Source organism: Pleurodeles waltl, chromosome 2_2, assembly GCF_031143425.1.
Source record: "Pleurodeles waltl isolate 20211129_DDA chromosome 2_2, aPleWal1.hap1.20221129, whole genome shotgun sequence".
NCBI classification, from domain to species: Eukaryota; Metazoa; Chordata; class Amphibia; order Caudata; family Salamandridae; genus Pleurodeles; species Pleurodeles waltl.
The window spans coordinates 867,523,002-867,546,677 of record NC_090439.1 but is presented as its reverse complement, the minus strand read 5'-3'; the positions used below and the strand labels follow the sequence as shown (position 1 = coordinate 867,546,677).

The 23,676-nt window shown below is 42.0% G+C and overlaps 1 protein-coding gene and 1 long non-coding RNA gene across 2 annotated transcripts in view; both read right to left on the bottom strand.

Moving 5' to 3' along the window:
- LAPTM4B (lysosomal protein transmembrane 4 beta) overlaps nucleotides 1-23,676 on the bottom strand; it is a 585,847-nt gene that overhangs the window by 553,424 nt on the left and 8,747 nt on the right. The window lies entirely within an intron of this gene.
- Nucleotides 15,799-16,844, bottom strand: LOC138282698 (uncharacterized). The gene is made up of 3 exons (XR_011200986.1): nucleotides 16,783-16,844; nucleotides 16,642-16,697; nucleotides 15,799-16,368 (listed from the first exon to the last, which is right to left on the bottom strand). It is a non-coding gene; the product is annotated as an uncharacterized lncRNA (long non-coding RNA).

The following is a 23,676-nucleotide window of genomic DNA, read 5'->3' as shown; positions in this document are numbered from 1 at the left end:
TCGACCACACTACCACAAAATAGAGCATTAGTATTATCTCTTTTTGCCACTATCTTACCTCTAAGGGGAACCCTTGGACTCTGTGCATACTATTTCTTACTTTGAAATAGTATATACAGAGCCAACTTCCTACACTCAGTCCTTGGCAGGATGAAGCACTCTGGGCACCAAGCCCCCTCCAGAACCAGTGGAGTATCCCATCCACTACCTCATTCCTTGGCAGGATGAAGCACTCTGGGCACAAAGCCCCCTCCAGAACCAGTGGAGACTGTTATTCACTTGAGAGACTGTGGCTTTGCACTCCCCAGGATAAAGCAGTGGGAAAACCACCCACTTGAGAGACTTGTGAGACTGTGGCTTTGCACTTCCCAGGATAAAGCAGTGGGCACACCACCCACTGTAGAGACTTGTGAGTCTGTGGCTTTGCACTCCCCAGGATACATCAATGGGCATGGAGCCCCCTCGTGGATCTGGCGTTGTGCACTCATCAAGCTGAGGTGCCCCCCCTTCACTTCCCCCTGAGGTGCCTTTTGCATTTCAAACTGATGCCCCAGCAGTGTTCTCTCCATTTTGATCGGGTATCTTGTGTGGGCCTCGCCCATGCATTTTGGGCCCAGTGGTCCACGGACTTTAACGGTGGAATACCTTGGACTTGTATTATTGGTGTATATATTTGTTAATTAATAGTGTATATATATTTTTTGAATACTGAATTTTAATAGATTACAAACGTTCACCTCATTTCCTTTTGTCTTAGCATTCTTCCGGGGGGGTTGGAGGGTGTAACTGTAATGTATCATGATGCATTAGTATGTGTGTTGTCGTGGGTGAGGGTGGGGGTGGGGCTGTTGCGTGTGTGTGTCATTCTCTTTTCCTTCCCTCCTCCCGCATGTCGTAGGTGCAGTAATCACCGTGGTCTTCGCCGCCGGCGTTCGTGCTCCTGGTAGAGGAGCAGGAAGACAAAAGGCAGGGAGTATGTGGAGTTCCAGTTCCATGGCGTCCTGGTTCCTCGTGGGGTGTATAGAGGTGATCGTTTTCCCTTCCAAGTCCTGTTTCTGCCGTGTTTTTGTTCGCAGTGAATCCGCCCCGGAAAAGGTGGCAGATTGGACTGTTGTAATACTGTGGGCTGTACTTTGTGCTCCGCCTGTCTGTTGGCGGTTACCGCTGCGGTGTTTGTTTGCACCGCCGTGGCGGTTGGAGTGTTAAAGTGGCTGTCTATGTTGGCGGTTTCCGCCACGGTCGTGATTCAATTTTTTTTACCGCCAGCCTGTTGGTGGTTTTACCGCTGCTTTAACACTGACCGCCAGGGTTGGAATGACCACCTTTGTCTCTATCTAGCTTGGCGTGGATAGCACAATGCTGATCCTATGCTTAAAAACTTTGCTAGATAAACAGACATTTGAGGTGAGCAAATCTAGAGTGTCGCTGGTGTTGTAGAGTGCTCCTTATTGGAGCTGCTCTCCACCTAAATTTGGGAACTACCCAGAGTTCTCGCTTGTATTTTGCATATATATACACACACACATACATTCACTTAAAAAAACAAAGGTTACAGGGATGCTATAGTTAGGCTCATATTTTAAACGTACAAAAGCATAGAAATTCACCAGTTATAGTTATAGTTATCTCAAGTAACTACAACTCGTGCCCTAAGGTAACTATAACTTGCGCCCCGGCCATGCACAGTTTTTTCATCAAAAAATGTACTGCAAATATTACACTGATATTATCAATGATGTCATCAAAAATTTCATGAGTGCCATAATTGTGGGGTAATTAGCAGTGCATAGGGAGGGCGCAAGTTATCATTACCTGTTATACAGCTCTCACTTGAGGAAATTGAAGTGTTTTGCTCTGACTTGACAGGGGCTGTCAAAGTTCCCACCATGTCAGAGCAAACAGCTATGTCCCAGGGGTGGGTACCCCGGGACATAGCAGAAACTGGCCCTGGGGGGCCATTGGCTCCATGAGGTGGTCAGCCCCAGGGAGGTAGTGATCCCCAGGACTTTGGGGGGGAGAGGGGGTGCAGCCCCAGCACTGTATTCCACCAAAGCCCAGGGGAGGTGGTGGTCCCTGGGGCTGCTCGGTGGCCGCAACCACCCCACATTATATTTTAGCAAAGCCCTGGGGAGGTGGCGATCCCAGGGGCTGCAGGGGGGCCGCGCAGTTCCCATGCATTGTATTAGATTAAAGCCCCGGGAAGGTGGCGGTCCCCGGGGCTGCGGAGGGAGTGCGGCCCCCCGCATTATATTTAATCAAAGCCCCGGGGAATTGGCAGTCCCCCGGTGCTGCAGGGAGTCGCGCGGCCTTCGCCCATGGCATTTCACCAAACACTGGGGAGGTGGCGGTCCCTGAGGCTACAGAGGGGCCACGCAGCCCCTGCATTATATTTGATCAAATCCCCTGGAAAGGTGATGGTCTTAGGCCTATGAAGGGACTGCGCAGCCCTCCCATATTCATCATAAATAAGCGCTGGGGAGGTGGCAGTCTCAGGGGCATCAAAATGCCCTAGGAAGGGGGCCCCATGGACCCCCCAGCCTTTATTTCAAAATGCCCCTGGGACCTAGCCCACCCGGGGGCTTCATAAACAGAAGCACAGGAGCCCTAAAAATACCCTTGCCACCCAAAAACCCATAACCACACTAAAATCACCCTTGCGACCCAAAAATAAATTTCCACGCTAAACCCTAAAATCTCCCTGCCCACCCAAAAACCCATACCAAACCTTAACCCTAAAATCACCCTTGCCACCCAGAAACCCATACCCACCCTAAGCCCTAAAATCACCCTTGCCACCCAAAACCTATACCCACTCTAAACCCTAAAATCACGCTTGCCACCCAATAACCCATGCCCACCCTAAACCATAAAATTACCTTGCCACCCAAAAATTAATACTCATCCTAAACCCTAGAATTACCCTTGGCACCCAAAAACCCATACCAACCCAAACCCACTCTAAACCCTAAAATGACCCTTCCTACCCAAAAACCCATACCCACCCTCGACCTTAATAACGCTAAATCCTTTTTAAAACATTTCCCTAATATATATATATATATATACACACACAAATATATATAAAAAACTATATATATATATATAGAGAGAGAGAGAGAAAGAGAGAGAGAGTAACGCTTAAAACTCACCTAATATTTATAAAAGCAACCCAAACCCACCCTAAAATGCCCACCCTAAACTCTTTATAAAAAACATTTCCCTAATATGTATGTAGTTACCTAATATTTACATTTAAAACACATATGCCCCTGGAGGGAAAGCAAGATGGCGGCCGCGTGAATCGGTTGTGTCAGCTCTAACCTGCTCCCGTCTGAATGTAACGATTTCCTTGTGCCCAGTGCTACCTGTGAGACGGCTGTAAGGAATGTGCGCTGATTTCGGCAAGTGTGAAATTTTGTCGGCGTGGACCGTCGGAAACGCGAGGATACTTTGTTTCCTCTGACGCCTGCTTCACTGGCTACATTGTTGCGGCGTACATACTTGTTGGCTGTTCAACAGGAGACGAATGCCGCCTAAAGGAGCGAAAGCGTCTCTCTCTGTAGGATGTGAAAAACCGCTGAGGACTAGTGCAACCACCCGGCAGGGTGCAGCGATTGAGGTAAAGCATGGCTCGGGGGAAAAGACGAGTGTTAAATATAAAAATTCCTCGCTGGATAGATTTTTTGAGAAAAGCAGGGCGGTTGCACAGGGAGAAACAGGAGCGATGGCTTCATTAATCTTGGCTGAACAATCGGTGCTTATTGAGACGGAGGTTGGGGCAGGACCCCCCCTCGCAGGAAGGAGGGGGGTGAAGAGATGATAAACTAGATGCATTTCAATCAAAAAACTATACCGCAGAAAATCAGGCGGACCTAACGAATAACTGTCGAATTGACACGACATTAAACACAATTACAACAGCGGTCCCCCGGTTGTAATGAAGGCAGCAATGGAGATAGTCCAATAGAGGATTTGGTAGACCCGGTTAATTTGAGTCCAGTAAAGGATAGTAAAATGGAAACAGCACATTCAGTCACACCCCGAGACAAGGAAGTGACACAGAGTGATACATTGTTTTCTTTATCAGATCACTCAAGTTGGTCAAGTAATGAGCAATTGGACCTTGAGGCAGATAAAATTTCCTCTGAATCGGATTCTGAAATGTCCTCTTTAACATCGGATAAAGAGCAGCATGAGAGTGGATAGAGTGCCACTGTAAGGAAGAAACATAGGAAGAGGAGCAAACATTCAGGCTCTATTAAACATTTATCTAAACCTCAGGATACTAAGGGTCTTCAATGGGACTACTCCAAAGGCGATTTGACTCTCTATGATAATACTGAGAAGCAATGTAACTCTGTCTCGTTAGAGACTATATATCAAAGTATTATGGAGCACCGAGAGGAGTCAAAGATTGAGAGTCGCAGAACCCAATTAGCCTGTCGTAAGATGCAAACTCAAATCCGCCAGGTAGCTAAAACATGCTCGGAGTTTACTACGCGTATGGAAGAGGCCGAAACTCGGATTTCTCGTTTGGAAGATGATGTTGGATCCCTGAGAATGACTCGTGAAACCATGGAGAAACAACTTGAAGACACGCAGTGGAAAATGACGGAATTAGAGAGACAGACTGAGACGCAATAACTTGCGAGTACTGGGTATACCTGAAGGAGCTGAAGGATCTGACCCACATGGGTTCATGAAAGCCTTGTTTAAAGAGGCCTTTCTGGATCTACATCAATGGGAATGGGACAGAGAGATTCAAAGAGCTCACCGGTTCCCATTTAATAGGGGAGGGATATCGTCTACAGAAGGGGGTGGCAGGCCAAGGGCAATGCTAATTTCCCTCCTTAACTTTCAGGCAAGACAGGTTGTCTATGACCGTGCTCGACCCAACTTTAAATTTAAGGGCAAGGGGTGTGAGTTTTTTGTGAGGCCAGACTTTTGCCATACGACAGTTGAAAAAAGATGGAGGCTCCGTCAATTGATTCAGCCTCTTCAAAACAAGGGTGCACAGGCCTTTTTGATAAACCCTGCTAAATTAAAGGTGGTAGTGGACAGCAAGATTCAGTATTTTACGTCTGAGCCTAAAGTAAGGGATTTTTTGGGCAGCCTGGGTGTTTGATTGTGGGACCGGGTTAAGGGGTGAGAAATGGAGGAGGGGGAAGGAAAGAGAGGAGAATGGGATAAGAGATGAGGCGTAGGAGGGAAAGGAGGTGTTAGCTTGGCTTCTTCGTCTCTTCTCCCTCCCCCTCCGTTTAATGACAGTAACAACATGAATTAATCTTGTGAAATGCTACACTGGGGAATAAGGTGAAGGGATTATGGTATTATGGTGATTGTAACGAGTTTTCTGAGGCCTTAATATCTGAAGTACAAATGGTCATGGGCGGGACGGTTAGAGCGATCACGCATTCATCATTAGGGACAGTGGGGTCCCATACTTTCCAAGACTGGGATGTAAGGGTAGTGGGGGTGGTGGGGGTGTAGGGGGGGCACTAGGTGGGTAGGGAGGTGAGGGTTTGGGGTGGTGGATGGGTGGAGTCTGGGTGGGAGCGGTTGGGGGTGTTCTGACAGTTAGAAGCGTACGGAATAATCTAGTTAAGACATACCAGCGGTTGGTGCACAGGGTTAAGGAGAGATTTAAGCAAAGACTATGTGCAGACTTTATTGGAGGAAGGAATAGAGACGAGGTAGTGAAGGTGCAAGAGGATGTATATTCAGATCAGGAAGAATGGCAGGCAGATTAAGGATTTGCACGGATAATATTTGTGGTTTTAATAATCCCCAAAAAAGGAAAAGAGTGGCTGCTGGTCTTAAAATAATTCAAGCAGATTTATATTGTGTACAAGAGACACATATTCCATGGGATAGATGGGAGGTGTTAAAGGAACTTGGGTTAGCACTTTTAGCCTGCACCCGGCAGATGGTGGCGACACAGGGCGTGGCGATACTAGCTAGAATAGGTAGCTTTCATATTAGCTGTTCTTATGCAAGTAATGATGGGCGGTGGGCTCTTGTGGAAGTCTCTGTGAGCACACATAAATTTACTCTTTGCACTATTTATGGGTCGATCTTTGTTGAGGTTTTAGATATTTTAAATGCAGAACTAACAAGGTGGCCAGTTCCATTAATAGTATGTGGTGATTTGAACATTCATATAGAAGTCAGCAATAACAGTATGGGTTTCCAGAGCCAATATAAGGGACAGAAACCTAAAGTATGGAGGGCTTTGAGAAGGTTAGTGGCGGATCATGACTTAATTGATGTCTGGGAGAACATTATGGCTCTAGACCTGGGCTATACTTATTACTCCTCTCCTCATGCGAAATTAGTACGGTTGGATTATTTCTTTATTTCGCGTAGCTTGATCCAAGGGGCTAGAATAGAATCTAAGCCTAGATTTTTGTCAGACCATAATCCGCTAATTTTGACTATATTGGTAAAGGGACTATTAGGCCCATGCCGTGTCTGGACATTTGATAGGAAACTCTTGGTCGATCCAGGATATATATCCCACATGAAAGCTTGGATTTATCAATTTTTTGATATTAATAGAAACACGGCAAAGACTGGAGTGGTGTGGGATACATTTGAAGCTGCAGTTAGGGGTGAAACCTTAAGTTACAGTTTGGGACTGCAGAAGGCAAGGGGGGAGGAGGTTAAAGAGCTTCAGGAAAGACTCATAGTAAGGGAGGGGGAGCTAGCTATAAAAATTATTAACAAGGAAGATTATACCCCCACACAGACCCAGATTGTGATGTTAAAAGCCAAAATTAATGCATACTTGAATAAGACTGTTGCAGCTGACTATCAAAGCCATAAGACTGAGTACTATGAATATGGTGAGACAACCGGTAAAGTTTTAGCTAGGCGTATAAGGCAAAAGTCAGCCAAAAAAATGATCTCTGATATTATTGATGCCAATGGACAGAAACATGTAAAGTCAGAGGAAATTATAGAGGTCTTTAAGGACTATTATCAAGACCTATACAGAGAAGATATAGTATATTCCAAACAATTGTAAAGGGAGATTAGAGGATTTTTAGGAGAATTAAGAACCGTGAGACTTCCCCTAGAGGAACAAAGAATATTGGATACACTGATACAAATTGAGGAGATAATTGAAGCTGTGAGCTCCCTGGCAGCAGGGAAGGTTGCAGGACCAGATGCTTTACCACTGGAATTTTATAAGGCTTTCCTTACAGAAATAAAGAGGGATTTACATACCACTTTTTGTAAAGCACCAGAAGGTCAGGCACCTGCATCATGGGAATATGCTAATATCATAGTGTTAAAAAAAAGGATACGCCATCAGGCCTCCCTGGCTCATATGGGCCAATTTTGCTGCTGAATGTAGATGGGAAGATCTATGCAAAGGTGCTAGCCAATAGACTGGCAAAAGTTATAGCTAGTTTAGTTAGTAGAAAGCAGCATGGATTCATCCCCGGTAGAGATACGGTTGATCACATAAGGAGAATAATCTCCCTGTTTGATCTTGCAGAGTCGTATCAAACATCTTTAGGATTACTACTATTAGATGCCGAAAAGGCATTTGATCGTGTGTCTTGCAATTTCCTATGGGAACATTTGAAGTGGAAGGGGATAGGGACAGGGTATATAACAGCTATAAAAGCTTTATATGAAGCTCCTAAAGCTAGAGTATGTGTTGGGGGCTTGGAATCTGATATTATATCAATTTCTAGGGGAACTAGACAGGGGTGTCCATGCTCCCCCCTGCTTTTTGCCTTGTACATTGACCCCTTCTTATCTAAATTGGAGGAATGTACAAGTATTTAGGGCCAGATGTAGGTACTTTGCAAATTGCGACTTGCAATTTGCAATGCAGAACGGTGTCTCAGACACCGTCTGCGAGTCGCTATGGGGTCGCAAAGACCCACCTCATTAACATTAATGAGGTGGATCGCAAATTGCGGCCCCATAGCGACTATAGGCACTCACTGACATGGAGGCCTGCTGTAGTCAGCAGACCTCCATGTCCGTGACTGCTTGTTAATAAAGCAGTTTTTTTTTTCAAGTGTAGCCCGTTTTCCTTAAAGGAAAATGAGCTGCACTTAAAAAAAAATCTGAAACCTTTTGTTTTGGAATTTTTTCAGGGCAGGTCGTGGTTGGACCACTACCTGCCCTGAAAAAATATTTTGGGGTCCATTCACAAAGGGGAAGGGGTCCCATGGGGACCCCTTCCAATTTGCGAGTGGGTTACCATCCACTTCAAGTGGATGGTAACTGCGACTCCATTGGTCGCAAATGGAATTGCATACCACAGCGAGTCGCAAATAGGAAGGGAACACTCCTTCCTATTTGCGAGTCAGAAATGCATTTTGCGAGTCGGTCCCGACTCGCAAAATGCATTTCTGCATAGCAAACTCCGGTTTGCGACTCGCAAACGGCAATTTTTGCCATTTGCGAGTCGCAAACTGGTTGCTACATCTGGCCCTAAGTCACTAATTTACTACGGTGAAGAGTATAAGGTGTTTGCTTATGCAGATGACGTAGCCGTAGTAACAAGTGATCCGGAGAGTGCCATCAAGGAAATTGAAGTGGAGGCTCGAAAGTTTGGAAGATATTCTGGATATAAATTGAATTTGAGTAAGACACAGATAGTATGCTCCGCATATACCTCGATAACGGATAAGCGGGTGGTACCGGGTGCTATGTATTTGGGGATTAAAATTACTGCAGCTGTAAATCAATTGGTAGAACTTAACTTTGTTCCATTATTAAGTAAAATAAAAAGGGATTTAGATAGAAAGCACTATTTGTATCTATCACTTGAAGACCGTTGTAATGCTTTAAAAATGATGATCCTGCCAAAAGTATTATATCTATTTCGGGCCATTACCCTCGAGATTACAAAAAATTGGCTTAAACAACTGGAAAAAATAGGCAATAACTTCTTGTTGGGTTATGCTAAGCCAAGGAGGGCAATGAAATATATGATGCTCCCTAAGTGTCGTGGAGGTTGGTCGGCTCCTAATTTTACACTGTATTATTATGCTTGTTGGCTCCAACATATGGATGAACTTATAAGGGGAAACCTCAGCCGAGAAATCTAAGTAAATCAACCCTCTCCATATGCAATGATGGTGGGTGTGGAAGCAAAAGGATGGTTGTCGAAATTCGAGGAACCAAGCTACTTTAAAAAAGTAAGATGCAAACCTCTCCTAGCAGCCTATAAGGTTTGGGCTCAGGTAAAACGGAGTTTGGGACTGGGTAAGATTACTGCCTATACGCCATTGGATTATTCCATCATTCCCAGTCTTATTTTTAAAGACTCCATTTTAACCTTTTGGCGATGCCAGGGAATAAAGAGTGTTGGGATATATTTGGAAAGGTAGGGTGTAAATCTTTATCGGAGCTGCAGTCACAATATGGTTTACATAGAACCCATTTTTTTAAGTTTCTGCAGATACGGGATTTTCTTTATCGTCATAGGCATGATATGTTATCTATGGATAAGATCCCATTAGTAGAGGCCATCAGTCGTGGTGATAAGATTGGAATGATTTATACAATATTAGTTGACTTTCAACCAGATGATATGGTACAGCAGAATGAAAGATGGGCTAAATGGTTGGGTAAGGCCGGGGAGGGGTTGGGTCAATCTTTAGAGATTGCGATACAACCTTTCTTTCAGCTAACTTGAAGACGCAGCATTATAAAACATTGTTTGATTCATACTATACACCAGCAAAGCTGAAAAAATGGGGGAAATCAGATGGGTTTTGTAATTGTTGTAAAGAGGAGGAAGCCGAGATGTTGCATATGTTTTTTCTTTGCCCAAAGTTGAGATTATTGCTTTTTGAAATAGAAGTATTCCTCAAGAAGATTACGGGTTGTAACGTGCAATTGTCTGCCATATTGGTATTATTAGGAGTTATTGATTCAACTGGAGGCGTAGAGCCACAATTGGAAAAAATAAGACTTTTCTATATGTCGCAATGGCAATATTTCGACTCTGTATTACTGTGGATTGGATTAAAGAAGAACCCCCCACGTTTGAGCTATGGCGATCAAGATTATTAGCAACCTATAATATTGAACTGAGTTTATATAAACTTAAAGGACACAAGAAGAGACATAGGGGGGAACAAATTTGGGCACCATTGATCAATTGGCTGGATAATCAAGATATATAGGTATGGTTGTTGTGATAAGTGATGGATCTTTGTTCTCTCCTTCCTTTTTTTCTTTAATTTTTTTAGTTTTTGTCTTTTCTTTATGCTCTCTCTTTGTAAAAGTATTGTACGTATTTTTCTTGATATGTCAGAACATGAATAAAAAATTTACAAAAATAAAATAATAAAACACATATGCCCTCACCATTCATGCCTTTACAATAAAGCTCATTGTAAAGGCATGCGTGGTAAAGGCATATGCATGGTAAATTCCTGTGTGGTAAAGGTTATACATGGTAATGGCATTTGCATGGTAACGGCCACGTTATAATTGGAATGAGTGGTAACAGCCGCGTTGTAATGGTTGTTTCCCACAATAAAGGAGACACCAGTGACATCAAAAGAAGACACCAGCAACATCACTATCAATGCACATGATAGAATCAAACTCACTACACACCAATGGACACTATAAAATCACAGGCATCAGCAGCACCAGCCAAATTGTACCTTAAAAAACATGGAAAAAGCAACATTCCACTAACAATTGCAAGACTGATAACCTACGAATAGACCTCAATTTCATTCACATCAATTTCCTCTGACATGCATATGGGATAACCCAAGGGGAGGGGAACATGCAGGATAATGATGTGCAAACCATGAGCAACACTTCAGAATCACACCAACACAAAATTGATACACATACTTTTCTCAACATTGACACTACTATTGTCCTGTACCACATGACACCCAAAATAACTTTCTCGACCATGACCACAGACACAAAGGTAATAGACATATTAGAATACTGTGGAGCTGTGTCCCAACAGACAGCCACCATAAATCCATTCTCCATTTTACAAAAGACTGTCTCCCATGCTACTTGGCAAGCCATGGGCACATTAAAGCCTCATCAGGTGCACAAGGGTACCATCCAAAGAGTGCCCCCTTCACCCTATTACTAATATTGATGTGTACTATCAAATCACCATTCACCACTGGTCTAAAAACTTCCAAACAAACTTCTATTCCAGCTTTGTGAAATAGTAGCCAGACATTTTTGCTCAATGTTGATTCTTAAACTGACTATCCTTTATAAGAACTGAACATGTTTTGGAATTCATTGAGACTCTTGAATTCAAATAAAACATAATCCACCAACATTAATTTCTCAATGTTTAACTGGGTTAAAACCTTTTCCCTGGGTAGTAACTGTACAGGAGTGTCAGGGACTGAGACCTGCTCTCAGGATACTAATGTTATTCAGTAATTATTGCGGTACTCACATTTTGAGCAGTGGAAACAACAAAAGGGGTCTCCAAATGACCCCCAACAATCAAAAACATTGAGCTCCTACTGAGAAGAGAAAAAGACATTTGCAATGCCTGAACGAAATAATGTACTGGGAAATGAAATAACCATGAGCCAATCTTCTCAAATGGTATCTTCTATTTAGAATTCCGTACTGTGCCAGAGATAAGATCTCCCAGCACTATGAAAGATTCAAGACGTCCTAGCTTACCTTCTTCACCTTGGTTTCAAGTTTCAGTTGGTGAAAATACAGTCACTACTCTGTTGATTTCCATCCATTCAAGCCCTTCCACTCTTCCGGATTTACAAATATCTAGTGTGGAGCAGGAAACACCTGAGGGGAAGCTTTTGCAGCTTCTCTCAATCAAGGACCTACATCTGCATTGTCCAGAATTCTTATGTTAGTTTTCTTGCAGATAATGTGATGCTAGAAGCAATGATTGTAGAAAAGTATGCAGCAATTAAACAAAACGAACTTCTCCAAGAAAGTAGGAATGTTATCAAGGCTGGACTGGCCATACCTGGCACTGGAAGGGTGGAAGGCTGCTTTTGTTACTGGGGGGTGGGTTTGTAGCACTTCAACAGTTCTCCTGCCGAGTTCCTTGTATGTCCAACAGTTTTCAGGCAACAACAAAAGTGCCAAGATAACTCTGGTGATTAATGTACCTACTGAAGAGAGATTAGAGTATTGTCTAGAGGCAGTTTTGACCAAATTAAGGTAGCACAGAGGGTTAGTAAGCCTGGTGCAAAAAACGTGTACTATGCAGATTACAGAACAGATTTTTATGTGCCTATATCAGTGGGGTACTGCTTTTGTCAAAAAGATCCTTTTGTTACTGTGCAGTTATACTCTAGCGCAGTGAGCTATGAACTGCCATCGAAGAACTTCCTGAAAACTGAATGGTACAGGTTAGAAAGATATGGTTCTTTTTCCTAGCCTTGGATTATCCTAATTTTGCTAAAAAGGGTTTGTTTGGGTAGAAATAATTTGTGATTAGTAAAATTAACCCAAATCACTGTGTTACATTCTGAATCTTGAGTTTATGCTTCTCCACAAGCACTGTTAAAAGATGCCTACAAGTATGAATGACATGTGAATCCTACACCTTGTAGTACCCGTTGTCTTATATAATATGTTCTATACATTAATTTACACATGTATGATTCATTGTCTCAGTATGTATGTACGTAATGTAAAGTGCTCCAACACTCTACGCTGGTAAGAGAGGTGCTGAAAAACAAACAGAATACATGTTAGAGAGGGGCTATGGAGAGATGAGAGGCCCTGTTCGAAAGTGATGTTGAGGGAAGCATTGAAGAGCCTCAATATGGATTGCTGTATCCTGGTGCAACTTTAAGGTCATCATTTACTATGCTTTAAAAACTAACATAACTCTATATATAATAATAATGAATAATGTGTTGTAGAATGGATTGTTTTTGCCACTTTTATCCAAATTTTCTGTAGAGTTGAGAACCTTCCAAGCCCCACTGTAGTAGTCATGCTCACTCGCTATGCGTCCTATGGGGCTGATCTGACAACATTTGTCAGGGTTGCCTTTGGGTTCCAAGATCAGCCCTGAATATAATCTTAAAAAAGTAATGTAAATACAAATATGTCTAATGCAACTGTAGGATTACCAAATAATGTATTGCTAATTAGATGATCAGAAACTGTTCCATTTACAAATTTTAGCAAGTATATCTTTTACTCCCCAAAACAGATCTATAAAATAGGTGAAAGATATGCTAAAGAGTGCCTTAAACTACGGAAGCTAAATTCAACGCCACTTAATAAGAGGATTAAAATTAGGCACTCTGCTGAGCGCAAGAGAAGAAGAGCTAAACCTAGCAAAGTTGCATCTTTGCATTTTATGGAGACCTCTAACAAATTATCAGTTTAATAAAGAAGGCAATCTTGCTGCACTTACAAACAAATAAATGGTAAGAAAGATAAACATTCCAGATTTACAAAAATGCACAGAACCCAGAAGAAGGAGCTTAAACAAGAAAAACCTAGAAGCCAATCATGTAGGAACGATTATTCTGCCCATAAAGGGCTTTTTTGTACATTCTCAATATAAGCCAGTGTTATTCTTTAGTACCCTTAAACGGGAGATGCAGAAATCAAAACCCCACCCCCTAAATCGTAATAGATTGCTAGCCACCTTCTAATTGATTAAATCAATACCAAAGATTTGAAATCAATGTGTTTTTTGTGACAAAGTAGGTCGAGAAATAGCAAGAGTCTGCTTGTATTCTAGGATGATCACCTCTGTGATTCAGGTTGCAAATGATAATCTTCCTTAGAATATCATTTGCAACCTGAATCACAGAGGTGATCATCCTAGAATACAGGGATCAGGGATTGTATTATGTGAGAATCACTTGAGACTTTTCACTGACAAAGTAGAATACCAGCTCCTAAAAACATTTTGTATGGTTAGTAACCAAGTGGATCATTACAATGCTGCTTAGTGAACTCATTCTCAAACGAAAAAAAGGTTTCCTGAGGTATACCTTAGAAAGGACCAAAGAATGTGTAGTGATTATTAATGGTATGTTCGAAAATGGACAGACTCCATTGACCCCAAACTTCCATCCAAGACCAACCCATGCTTATTTTGCCTTGTCTTCAAGAAAACAATGTGACTACTTTTTGGTCTCATGCAGCTTCGCAACTTCAGGTATTCTAACATGGAATATACATGGATATAAAATGGATATATAGTGATACCAGATAGGTGTTTTTACGATGAACAATTGAAATTACAGTGATGGCATATCTGGCGCACAATGTGGAATGGGTGGTGAAGGGTTTGGAGCGCTCTGTATCGTTCTGGAATAAGCTGCCTCTATCTGTGATGGGAAGGGCAGCTGTGGCCAAGATGGTGTTCTTTCTGTGGTGTCTTTACTTGGTCCAGAATTCTTTGTTTCCATTGACTGCTCCGCTTTTTAATCACCTGGATAGCTTGTTGATTTCCTTGGTTTGGGCTGGCCGTCGTAGCAGGGTAGCGATGTCCACGTTACAAAGGGATATGGAAGATGGAGACTCTATTATTATGCAGCTCATTTACAACATGCTGCCAAGTGAATGACGCAGACGAATAATTGGGAGAATCGGCTGTTCGCTGGCATGTTGGGAGATGAAGCACTGGTGCACACATTAATGTCGGGCGGTAGGTCGGTGACTCCTGTCCCCTATCTGGTCAAGAATACAGCTGGGATCTGGGAACAGGCGGTTGAACGTGCTCCCTTTGATAGGGAACTGAAGATCAGGAGTCTGGCCCCCTTTCGGGATATGGATAATTTCATGTCAATGGAGGCTTGGAGAATGGGTGGCTGCTTGGTGGCAGGTGATTTATATCCCAATGGTGAGTTTATTTCCTTTCAGGAGGCGTGAGATACGTTTGGATTGAACGCTGGCCAGTTCTTGCAATATGCCAAGACTGAGAGTGTGGCTCGAGAGGTCTAGTCTGGGTTCCCAGTGGCCACCTTGGCATCAAAGATGTTGAATGGGTTAATAAATTGGGGAGAGGATTCCCACTTGGTTACTCTGTTTTATAGAGCACTGCACGTGGATAGTGTTGGGGTAGATTATGCAGCACGGAGGGGCCTGGGATTGAGAGCTAGAGAACCCCATGGAAGACGTGGACTGGAATTTGGCACTGTCTCTGATACGTATGGTCTCTTGTAACCACAGATTTAAGTTGTTGCACTTTAATTTTTTCTATCGTATGTACATCACGCCTGCTCGACTTAATATGATGTACCCGGGATGTATTCTATACAGAGACCATGGGGTAGGCGTGTCCCATCCAGATTTGCGCATCTTGCTTTGGTGCTGGCTAAGCGAAGGGTGGCTATGGGCTGGATAGGTACACGAAGCCCATCCCCTTCTAACTGGTCCCGTGATGTTCTGGAATGGGGTGCGGCTGAAGAACAAAACATGAGACTGACACGTAGGGAAGACGGGGCGCTGACAGACATAACAGTCTGGAGTATACTGTTAGAACACTTCACTGGGGTCCAGGAGTCCAGCTCTCATTGGAGCACGGATGAGGATCCTTGACCGTAGAATGTTATGCTATGCATATAGGTTACAACCAACTGTGGTAGTAGAGTAATGATGGTAAACATGGTGTATGAACGATTTGGTTACATATGAGGTCCTTGAAAGGAGAGGGGGTAGCTATTTCTGCCCTGATTGGATATGTTCCATGTTTTTGCCTACATGTATAATCGTCCCCTGCACAGGAGAACAATGGACATTGTGATATCTCATATGAAAAAGCACTGCTTGTTTTGTCTTTATTTTAACTTGTTTATTATATACTCAATAAAACAGAGTTTAAAAAAAAGAAAGAAAAAAGTTAGCCTGCCTGCCTTTGGCACATTTGCATTACAAACGACAAATGGTCCCAAGAACAAAAACAAAAACACATACAGTATACAAATTAAATTAGCATACCATGATCGAATTCAACAGTCTATTCAACAATCAAAGGGCACAGGAGAGAAAAAAGAAAGAAATACAACAAAAGAGGCAAATTTATGCAAAACCTTTCGAGTTGTATACAAGATCAGTAATATATACACATGACTTCAAGTACAATGGTTGCTCCATTATGCACAAACAAAGTGGTGGAAAGAGTGCTCATGTGAAAGTAACAGTAGCAGTCCTCACAGGCAACACCACATGGCCTGCCAGTATCAAACAATAAATCATCAGAATATTGTCCATTAAGTTGGGGTGGCTGCTTGACTCAATCTGCTTCACCCTTTAAAGATTTTAGATCCAGTACAAACAGTCTCAGTAAAAAAAGTTGTTGATTTTTCAACCCCAGCCAAAATGTACAAATCAAAATCTTACATGAAGGTCTTCATCGGAATAAAGAAAATAAAAAGGTGCAACCTATGAAGAAGGGAAAAAGAAACCAAATTGAAAAACTGTGGTGCATGTTGTTTTCTACGTGATAGAAATATCCTCTGCTATGTGCCCACAAACGCACCTAGAGTTGTGCGCTGTCCGTTTTACACTTTGGAATAAATTAACCTATCCTCTGGGCAACAAAAGCAGCGTGGCTCCCCGTATTTTTGCTGAATTCTGTAAATTCAAAATATGTCCAATCAATATGGCATAGACTGTAAGTCAGGCTAATGAGTAGCTAAGCAAAGATTTGCTCACCTGTGGAACAAATCAATGAATCCCCTGGTATCAGGCTTCAAACTAAGTTTGCGGGGCTGAAAATTACATAAAAGAAAATTCTTAGTGGCTCCCCATACAACAGTATGCCAAAGAAGACAAAACAGGCAACAGAGTACTCACCAACAAGGGCGTCTATATCAGTGTACTCCAAAGTGGAACATCCCTCCCTGAATCAAAACTGTAAAAAATGTTTCCAGAATACGAGTATTAATCAAAAGGGCTGAATGGGAAGTTCACCTAATATAGACACAGGCGGACAAGTCGCATTGCTTTCTGCTCATACAACAATGTATCTCCATTTCACTTGCAACAAATGTCAGCAATTCCAAGGGAGAAAAAATTGAACGCTGTGTAGTTTAAGCTGTCAAAAATGTTGCCAAGATGCAAATATTAATAACACAGACAAAACGGAAAGGTCACATAAGGAGGACTCGGGCGGGCAAGAGGTATTGCTTACTGATCGTGCAACAACGTATCTCTGTTTCCTCGCTCTTGTAACAAAGTCAGCGATCCCACAGAACAAGACTGAAAACGCTGCATAACGTCAGCATGCATGACTAAATGAGTGTGACCTCCTTTAAACTGGCCGGCCTACTGGTCAGAGGCCGCCCATACAAAAAACACTGGTATTTAAAGGGTCACAGTCGATCTTAAAGGGGCAATGTAGAAATACAGGGACTGATTTAAAGGGCAAGCAAAATACTCAGAGAATCCTACTATAAAATAAATTAAAAATGTCAAAAATTAATACAAAACTTATTTGACCAAAAAGCATATCCAAATTGAGACATCCTGATTGAAAAATCTTGGAGTACAATGCATCCAACATAAAATAAAAAATAATAAATAAACTTAAACATACTTTACATCAACAACATCAATTTGAAGTTTACAATTCAACATCAGCTCACAAAATGCACAATGCATTGCATCTTCCGGCCCCAAGATTAACAATACATCATGTGATATACTTCAATAAGAGCACACACGTTCGTCATCCTAGTAGAATATGTGGTGGTTACATGACACAGATAACCCCCTACAATACCAAAAAGGGTTGACTTATATGCACATGACTCATAATGAAAACGTTCATCAAACACTGAGTTAGATGGTGACCCTACAAAAGAGATATCTGAATTGACTAAGCAGGTAACGGCTGTAGACCTAGAAGAGTGATTTCTTGATTATTTAAACATGACTTTTTGAATAAAAGACAATTGTGGATAAAGACTATTTACACTCTCCAATAAAAGTATGGAAAGACCTCAGGGCCCGACGATTGAATCTGACGTAAAGTATGTTAATGTTTATTTTTTGTTTTTTATTTTATGTTGGATGAAAGGAGAGGAGCTGAGCCCAGCTGATGTGTGTTTTCCTTCCGACTGAACACTCTCTCACAGATGCAATTTGATAATCACAGCTGCTCCGCTGTAATCAGGTATGCAGTGTATAGAGTCCCAATAAACTTAGGCAAGTTAGCTACTCCATGCTCTCATAGAGTAGTGCATAGACATATTTCTTAGAATGTCAGGCTGCTAGGAACATTCCAATCATGTTAGAAATGTTCATATTATTCGTGCTGCTAGTAATTAGCATTAGTGCTGTTCTATTATACGCGGTTATTACTCGTGCACTAAGCAACAGGATGAGACTGTTAAAATAAACAATTTTCAACATATATAATCCATTCTTTTAGTACAGTACTTCTGTGTGCTATTCTAAGGAACAAAATGTGGTTTGAATTACCACTGCATCCCTGATCCCTTTATGGGACTGTTAGTAACCCAGGAAGTATGGACACCACACCGGTAAGCATGTCAAGTGGGATTTTGTGGAGCTATAATAACCTGAACTTTCTCACTCAATCACTGATGCACTAAACTTAAACTTAAACTCATAGAACTAAGCCAGTGCTCAAGTTAACACAACAAAGCCTTGCCATTAAATGCTAGCTAACTTTATAGGATTAGAGTCCAAATTATTGAAGAAAGCATCAAAGCAATTTCTAGGATGTCTCGGATTAAAATGAATGACGATCTGTTTTCCTTTTCCCAAAATCGTGATAAGAAATGGTATAGCATTTAAACAGCCAAAGTACTACCTTGCTTAAAATCTAACATAACAAATAGGAAAATCCTACATAAACAATATTCTGGATGATCTGAAATGTAATATTATAACTTAAGAAAGGAACTCAATGCGCGGCAAAGACCTTCAACAACTTAGTAAAATGTTCTAATAGTGATAGATAGGTATTTCTAATTTTCTTAAAGTTGTTTAGTTTGGAAAATTCAAGGCTATGAACAGAAGTGTTAGAAAGAGATGCTAGATGTAAACGCTAAACACGTCAGGCAATGAGTCAATAAGGGAGATAAGAACAATCTGAATGCCTTGGAATGCATAGTTTCTAAAGATAAATGGACTCTCCGTATACAACTGAGATCGCTACGCAAAAAAGGTTTGAAAATGTGCCCTTAAACCCAGCTGACCATTATTTACCAGACCCAGATTTACTTATGTTTCAGAAAGCTGAAATAATTGCTGAACTAATTAAGGCCAAGAAAGTATCACAAGCTGGAGATCGTGACAACCCACAACAAGCTCTCTATAGTTAACTTGTGGTGGCGGGCTCCAATCCTTAGCCCTTAGCCTTTTTGTTACTCAGTAGTCCAAAACAGGATAATTCATGACTCTAGGCAAGGAACTATTATAAAACCCATCCATAAAATGGGTGACAAATGATCCTTCCAATTACAGACTGGTATCTTTGCTAGATTTCACAGCAGGTTAATATCCAAATATGTGCTGTGGTCAAAATGTTACATCAATTGCACATTTGGGCAATATAAGTTGACACTTCTGGGTCTCTCTGCAACCAGGTTTCTAGAAAAAAAACGAGAACGATGTATTCTTTCAATTGTCCATCTTCAAAGCACCTTTTTGGTATCACTGCATATCCATTTTATATCCATGGATATTACATGTTACAGTACCTGGAGTTGCAAAGCGGCCTGAGACCAAGAAACAGTCACTTAGTTTTCTTGAAGACAAGGAAAAATAAGCATAGGCTGAAAATTTTGGGTCAACGGGGTCTGCCCATTTTCAGACATATCATTAATAATCACTACACATTCTTTGGCCCTTTCTAACCTATGCCTCAAGAAACCTTTTTTTATATTTTAGAATGAGTTCAGTAACCAGCATTGTACAAATCCCTGTGATTACTAACCATACAAAATGTTTTGAGCTGATATTCTACTTTGTTCGAGAAAAGTCTCAAGTGACGAGCACATGATCCTATCCCTGATCTCTTTAGATTATCATTTGCAGACTGAATCACAGAGGTGATCATCCTAGAATAGAAGCAAATTCTTGCTACTTCTCAACCCCTTTTGTCATAAAAAAAAACATTGACTTCAAATCTTTGGTATTGATTTAATCAATAGGAAGGTGGCTAGCAATCTATTACGATTTAGAGGGTGAAGTTTTGATTTCTGCTTCTTCCGCTTAAGGGTACTAAAGAATAACAGTGGCTCATATTGAGAGCGTACAATAAACCCTTTATGAGCAGAATAATTGCCACTACATGACTGGCTTCTAGGTTCTCCTTGTTTAAGCTCCTTCTGGGATCTGTGCATTTTTGTAAATCTGGATTGCTTAACTTTGTTACCATTTATTTGCCTATAGGTGCAGAAGGATTTCCTTCTTTATCAAACTGATAATTTGTTAGAGGTCTCCCTAAGATAAAGTTTTGCTGGGTTTAGCTCTTCTTCTCTTGCACTCAGCAGAGTGCCTAGTTTTAACCCTTTTCTCAAGTGGCGCTGAATTTAGCTTCCACAGGTCATTGCACCCTTTGGCATATCTTTCACCTACTTGTAGATCTGTACTGGGGAGCAGGAGATATACTTGTTAGAATTTGTAAATGGAACAGTTTCTGATCTAATTGGTAATACAATATTTCGTAATCCTACAGTTGCATTAGACATATTTGTAGTTACATTACTTTGTTAAGATAACACTGAGGGCTGGCCTTGGAACCCAAAGCAGCCCTGGCAAATTTTGTCAGACCAGCTCCCATTGGGTGCATAGCGAGCGAGCCTGACCACTACAATGGAGCATGGGATGTTACCCCACCCCCGCAAGAAAATTTGGAGAAAATGGCAAAATCAGTGCATTCTACAACACACTTTTCATTACACATTCAATTGTATTAGTTTTTAAAGCATAGCAAATGATTAACTTACAGAGCACCATGATACAGCAATCTTTATTGGGGCTCTTCAATGATTGCCTCACCATCAACCTCTAACAGTCCTCTCTTCACTCCTTAGGCCCTCTATTACATGTATTTCATTTGTTTTATAGTGCCTCTCTTTCCAGTGTAGGGTGTTGGAGCACTTTACATCCAATGAATCACACATGTGTATATCAGTGTATAGAAAATTTTACATAGGTCAAAGGGGACTACAAGGTGTAGGATTCACATGCCATCCATACTGGTAGGCATTTTTTAAGAGTGCTTGGTCCGGGGAAGCACAAACTTGGGATTCAGAACGTTACACACTGGTTAGAGTTGAATTTACCAATAAGAATGTATTTCTACCCAAACAATCATTTTTAGCAAAATTAGGATAATCAAAGAGCGGGGAAAGAACATAACTTTCTAACTGGAAGCATACAGTTTTCATGCAGCTCTCTGTTGACAGTTCATAACTCAGCGTGCTACATTATGACTTATGAACTACAAATGTATTGCTGTGGCAAGAGCAGTTATACACATAACATACTATCCTTTAATCTGCATAGTACAGGTTCTTTGCAGCAGGCATATTAACCCTCTGCGCGACTTTAGAGGAGTAAAAACTGCCACTAGATAAAACTCAAACTCTCTCCAGCAGGAACATTAGTCACCAGAGTTATCTTGGCACTTTTATTGTTGCCTGAGAACTGTTGGGCGTACAAACTCTCAGTGTTTTTGAAACTGCTGCACTGTAACACATTACACACTCTCCGGGTAGCGTGGGAACATGACTTGGACCCTCTGGACAGTGATGATTGGACCGAGACTCTGGGGGCTCTCGTGGAGGCCACAGTCTTGACACGTCTCCGCCTCATCCAATTCAAATATTTTCAATATTTTCATAGGGCCTACTATACCCAACACCGCTTGTGGCGTTTGGGCCTGGTGGCTTCACCTTAGTATCTCCGCTGTGAAGAACCCAAAGGCACTTTCCTACATTCGGAATGGGGCAGTCTGGCATGTGTTTTGGCGCAGGATACTCTCCTGACTCAGTGAGGTTCTCTCCTGGACCATACCACGAGATCCTAAGTTGTCCCTTCTCCACATTAGAGAGGGCCTCGGGGGAAATAGGTACAAATGCACACTCCTATTTCTAGGCCTTACCCTTGTCAAACATGATATTTCCAAACATTGGAAAGCTTGAGGTCCTGCATCCGCATGCAGTCTAAAAAAGGGGGATGGACCATTGTATGGGTCTCGAGGTAGCTGTATATGAATCTCGGGGCTGCCCACAGAAATACTATAAGATCTGGCAGAGGGGCTGATTACAGAGGAACTGGTCTGGAGAAAATTCACCCTCATGATTCTGGGGCTGACAACAACATTCAACTCTAAAAATCTGTACAGGGAGGTCGGGTGCCCGAGCACAGACAGCTAGACAGAGGCCGATGTAGATATGGTTGGGGAAGTGGGGGGGGAGAGGGGACGGGCTGACCTGCACAAGTTGTTTTTCTTACTGTTCTACCTTAATATTTGTTTTTATTACCACATGCTTGATATTATGCTTTCAGCACATGTCAGGTCCTTCTGGAACTCCGCATGACTTGCATGTGTACAAAAACCTAATAACATGTGTTTTTGAAAAACTGCTGCACTGCTACAAAACAATCCCCAAGTAACAAAAGCGCCCCACCCTTCCAGCCTCCATAGGAAACACCTGATGCCCATTAGGGCCAGTCTGGCCTTGGGTTTTGGCACTGTCAGGTCAGGAGCCAGGCTAGGTCTCTTATCCTATACTGGCTGTGATGACACTAGCCATCATCTGGTAGAACCAATGCCCGTAGTGTGATCAGCATGACACTGTGGCCTAAAGCCTGGAAAGAGGTTAGGAGTCAAAAGTAGGCAGTTACATGTATCTGAAAAGGAAAAACAGGAAAAGACTTGGGCGAGGGTTTAAACAGTGAATAGATTACAAGATAGTGACTCAGCACCTCCTCCACCTCCTATTGGGCCACTCTCCTCTTTCTGAAATGTTAAGTAACTTACAATATTTCTACTAGTTGCCAAGAACGGGACTCTCATAAATTACTGGTAAAAATGAATCAGGGTTCCAACTGTGTTCATCCCACTTCATTCTATTGCTTCTTTCTTCCCATGGGGAACCAAATAGCACAGCTTGTTGGTGGTGCCTGTTGCTGTGATTCAGATCCAACATTATCTAGACAAAGGCCTGGGTCACACCAGATCTCTTTGTCCAGGCCCAAGGTTTGGATTTCTGAATTGGGGGAACAATGGAGCAATTATGCCCACCCCTAGAAGAGAAAATGGATCAGCCGTAGCAATGATGCTTATAACTAAGTAGAGAGACAGTGGTACCAGTCTTCAGACAGTAGCAGCAATGACTGTGCAGTGAATAGAATGTGACTGTTGCTTACATTTAGAGGCTGAAGACCTGATCAGGAGTTGGGACAAGAGTGTAGATTGTAATGCATACCCAGACAATTCAACACAAGATAAGGCTTGAAGTAGCATTTAACTAGTAAATGTCCGGCATACACCATTCTAGTGAACCCAGCCTCCTTTTCGGCACTCTTCAAACTCCTCTGTTCCTTGTATCTGCCATGAACCAATGGGGTTGCCTTTCTTACGTTTATGTTTTATTCTAATATCAGGACTGCTAACAGTTTTGGATAAGTGGACTCGCTCATGAATGCCTGGTATGCATAAAGAAGGGTCACAGAGTTAACTCCTCTACATTGTAGTGTCTCTTC